We start from the raw sequence: 5,209 nt of genomic DNA on the forward strand, positions 1-5,209 counted from the left end.
TGCTATCTCCACCTTTGAAGCAAGTCTTTCTTAACTTGTCTGAGTGGCCCGGGCAGCTTCTCTTAGGTTCTCTCAATACACATTTCTGTTATGGCAATTATCTGAGGGTATTATAAATTGTGTGTGTGTGTGTGTGTGTGTCCTCACCAGAGTGTAAGCTCCTTGAATCAGAGACCAGGCCTTTTACTGTTGTATCCTACATAATAGTGCTTGGCACAGGACTGCCACACAGTAAACACTCAACAGAGGTTTGCTGGACACATTGATACGTGAGTCAGTCCTTCAAGAATTTGAATAAATTGGAGACAGGTGAAGAAGGCAATTCCCGTGCATAAAACAGAACAAGTGTAAATCTAGAGGAAGGTGCAAGACATGCTAGGGAAAGCAAGGCAGTGAGGCAGGTGGGGGAGAGGGTGTGCCTCTGGAGAGTCAAGTCACGTGGGTTTTGTGTGCTGGAGATTGCCGACTGTGGAGCCCTGAGAAACAGGCAGAGGAGCAAAAGCATTTTGCCTCAAGTGATAAGTGTTTTTGAGTCTGAGCTCGGAAACAGGACTCATATCTAATTTGGGCCTTAGAGCCCCAGACACCAGGTTATACTCTTGAAGCTGTTTTTACACACTATTTTTCAGTACCTTCACGGGTTGGGGGCACTGGCTGAGCTCCCATCCCACCACCAGCACCACCTTTCCAGGGGCAAGAATACAGCATCTTACAACTAATCCTCCAATTCCCAGTTGAACCACCCCAGGTGAGACTGTATGAAGCAGAGATGAGCTTTCCTTCAAGCTTTGTGCCAATTGCACCCTTGTGAGATAGGTAAATGATTGCTGTTTTAAGCCACTAGGTTTTGGAGTGCTGAATAGAAACATAGGGGCTGATTAGTAGTTCTATGAAATGTCATGTAAGTCATGAGTCTAGGACCCCATGCATCCAATGACCTTGTCACTCGCTCTTTTTTTTTTTTTTTTTTTTGAGACAGAGTCTGGCTCTGTCACCCAGGCTGGAGTGCAATGGCACTATCTCTGCTCACTGCAACCTCCGTCTCCTGGGTTCAAGCAATTCTCCTGCCTCAGCCTCCAGAGTAGTCACTCACTCTTCTATCCAGATCTCATCAGTTTGTAGGTCTTTACAGGTCTTCAGGCGGAGAGAAACAATTTCCAAGGAGCTTATCTCAAAGAACTGAACCCAGGACACAGGAGCGGCACACAGGAGAAGTGGATTTGGGTTGGATGTCGCTGAGGGAAAAATAAGAAGAAAGTGTAGTCTCTGTGCTTAAAGGACATCAGCATGGGATCAGAGCTCTTCAAATGCAGTCGGAGGCCAGTTTCCCCTGAGATTGAATTAAGTTAAAAGAGGAAGTCAGCTTGGACTCACTTGAAATAAAGCTGCTAGGATGAAACCAATGTATTAATAAAAACAAGACATGAGAAATGGTAACAGCGAAGGGAAGAGATCAATCTTGTGCAGGGGCTTGTGTTGCAATGCGGAAAAAATTTTGTAATCAGAATGAAACGCTAGTGATCGCGTAAGCAATGGATGTCAGCGAGGACTATTGGAGAGGCACACGATTCACATGACTCTGAATCCATAGCGGGTGCTGGGAGTGGGAGGCATGGAGAGGTAGGGAAGCCATGACTGTTTGCCAGAGAACAACGTTCCCTTGGGCAGGGAGGGCCACTTACTAGGCAGAGATATGATGGAAACACATTTATGCAGTGGCTCAGTATTTGGTACCATGGGAGATACCAATTTAAAGACATGGCCCAAGGGATATGATGCACATCTGCCAACCATAGGAACTCTCTATGCAAAACTGTTCCATCTCCCTAAGCTAAGGGCCTTCAAGCTTTAAGGAGCCTGGGTTGAAATTCGAGTCTGGGAGTCACAATGTTTGTTGTGACCCCTCACCCTCTGCTCCATTGTCCTCCTGGTGCCCTTTTTAGGAAGGCCCAGGCAGAATAGAAGCTACTGGGACTGTAATTATCTTTACCGTGCTGCAAGCCTTCCTAGGTGCAGTGAGAGCATCTTACTCACACTGGAGATTCTTAAAAACTGCTTATTGACTGGGTGGATGAATGTCTGGCTAGGGGAAGGAACCCAGTGCCCAGTGGTACAGGAGGGCCTCGGAAAAATGCAGAGGGGCCCTCCAGAAGGAGGGGGCAGTGGGGCTGCACGGGAAACATCACCCATGCAGGTGGGGATGTGGAGAGGTCAAGTTTAGGAAATCTCAGGCCTTGTGGAAGTCCTTCTAATCAAGTGGTAATAGGGAGGAAGTCTCACTCATTTTTTTCTTTCTTTCTTTCTTTTTTTTTTGAGACAAGAGTCTTACTCTGTCTCCCAGGCTGGAGGGTGGTTGTGTGATCTCAGCTCACTTCAACCTCCGCCTCCCGGGTTCAAGCAATTCTCCTGCCTCAGCCTCCTGAGTAGCTGGGATTACATGCACGCGCCACCACACCCGGCTAACTTTTTTGTGTTTTTAGTAGAGGCAAGGTTTCACCATGTTGGCCAGGCTGGTCTCAAACTCCTGATCTCAAGTGATTTGCCTCCCCTTGGGCTCCCAAAGTGCTGGGATTACAGGCATGAGCCACCATGCCCTGCCCTAACTGGTCATTTTCAATGTCCCTTGCTCTGCTCTGAAGGGAGGTGCCAGCAGGCAGGGAAAGATGGAAATTGCAGGAACCCACATAACTCCCTAATTGGAGCTCCGGCTCCCTCCCAGAACCAAGAAGCCAAGGGAGCCAGGGCTATGTTCTGTATAACCAGTTTCCACAGCCTTTTGAAGCCACTCTCTCCATGCCGCCAATTCAGTCTTCTGGTCTACCAGCCCAGAGACTGTTGAGTGCTGGCAGTAGAGGGGCCAGGAGCTACTGAGAGGCAGCAACTCCATCCAGAGACCCCTGCCTGGGACGTCTGCCACATCCTGAGTCAGTTGCCTCTGGTTAACCCAGAGTCAGTGAGAGCAGGAAACCCCCAAATGTCACCATAAAACTGGGGACATTTTCAAGGTAACCCCCCACCACACCCTGGGTAATATAGTTAAACCCCTTCATTTTACAGGCAAGGAAACCAGAGATCAGAAAGATTAAATGACTTCTCAGAGGCAGTGGTAGAGCAAGTTCTACCCTCCTTTCCATTACAGGCTTAAAGTCAGCATCACTTTAGAGGAGATTTAACCAGCAGGTGAGCAGGTGGCATCAATGCAGAACACACAGTTTGGCAGGGCCAGCTTCTCTGCCCTTCTCTGCCTGTACTGACCCTCCCCAACATGGAAGAAAGTGGCTTTTCCATCCTCCTTACCCCTTTGTTCATCATCCCGCCCCACAGCAGGGAGGGAGGCTTTTAACAGAATCACCCTTGGGAAGTTTTGCCTTGGGATTCTATTTAAATGACAGAATAGACCTGTTTGTATGGTGGGGATCCCTCTCAGTAGAATATAGGTATACGGGGTGTTGTAAGTTGAATTGTGTCCCCAAAAAGACAGATTGAAGTGGTAATGCCTGGTACCTACGAATGTGGCCTTATTTGGAAATACGGTCTTTGCTGAAGTAATTAAGACGGAAGTTAAGAGGAGATACTGGAATAGGGTGGGCCCTTAATCCAGTGTAACTAGCGCCCTTATGAAACTGCCTTTGCAAAATTATAACTGAGGAAATTATGACAGTGAAAGAAATCAGCCCTAACCGACTCTATCTTGCTTCTCTGACCCTTAAGCTGTCCTTGTTCTTTCCTGGGCGTAGGCTGAACTAACTTCGGGAAGGAATTCAGTTCATTGTTTGACTCTGAAACAAAATTGATAACTGCCCTTTCCCCAAAAGACCCCCTTCTTGTCTGGGGTCCCAGTCTGCCTCTGCAGGACTAACAAATGAGCTATAAGATTAGAAATTAGCCTCTGGCTTCAAGAGTCTGAACCTCTCCAGATTGCTCCTGGGGGTAACATCACTATTGTAAAATCTCAGATCAGTGCTTGAGATACTTTGCAGACCTTGCACTTGATGGAGCAGTTGACACCACCCAGACCCAACCAGTTCTGCCCAACCAGCTCTGCTATCCCACCCAGGAACACAAGACATTAGGAAAACCTAACTTTGACCCCCTATGATTCCATCTCCAACTTGACCAGTCAGCCTCCCCATTTCCTAAGACTCTACCTGCCAAATTATCTTTAAAAACTCGGATCCCCGAATGCTCGGGGAGACTGATTTGAGTAGTAATAAAACTCTGGTCTCCTGCACAGCTGGCTCTGTGTGAATTACTCTTTCTCCACTGCAATTCCCCTGTCTTGATAAATCGCTTCTGTCTAGGCAGTGGGCAAGGGGAACCCACTGGGCGGTTACATTTATAGGAAGAGAAGAGTCACAGCCACACACAGACAACACTTGTGACAGGGCAGACATTGGAGTGATGCTGCCACAAGCCAAGGATGCCCTATCTGCCAGAAGCTGGAAGAGGTAAGGAGGGTTCTTCCCCTAGAGGTTTGGAGGGAGTGTGGCCCTGCAGACACCTTGATCCTGCACGTCCAGCCTCTGGAAGGATGGGAGAATAGATATCTGTTGTTTTAAGCCACCTGGTTAGTGATACTTCCTTACAACAGTTCTAAGAAACTAATTCGTAGCGGAGCCCAGGCAGCTGAGGCAGGATAAAGCCAGGACATGTGCAGAGGGGCCTAGAAGAGAGAGGAGGGAGGGGAACCAAGGAGGAAGGGCTCTCAGAAGGGCTTACCCGGCACTGACTCAAAGTTGGGCAAGGGGAAAAGCCGAGCAATGTGTGGGCTGTGTGGGATCCCATTCTGGCTGACGAGAAGCTGAACTCATTTTTTCCCCTTCAATTGTGGGGCCTAACAGTGTGGACCAAAAAGTTAATATCTAGAAATTGAGTCACTGAAGCCATCTCTGGCTGGCCCCTTTGAACTTGCACCTCCTCATTCTACAGCTGAAAACTGTCAAGAACTGTCCCCTGCCATTTCACCTGAGCTGACTTGACCTCCCCAGGGGAATGAGCCTCGTTTTGCATGTCCCCTTCTTTGGGTCCCTGACAGTGCTGCTGCAGGTGTATTTAACATGTAGAGGTAGCTTAATACATATGTCCTGGTTGGTTGATTTGGTTTCATAACAGATGTACATAATATGGTGCTTTGGGTTTGTTTAATTTTAAATATACCTGGCAAATCTGTTTCGAGTATAACAAAATGTTTCTACTCCTGGGCAGTAGA

This window comes from Macaca fascicularis, chromosome 8, assembly GCF_037993035.2.
Source record: "Macaca fascicularis isolate 582-1 chromosome 8, T2T-MFA8v1.1".
NCBI classification, from domain to species: domain Eukaryota; kingdom Metazoa; phylum Chordata; class Mammalia; order Primates; family Cercopithecidae; genus Macaca; species Macaca fascicularis.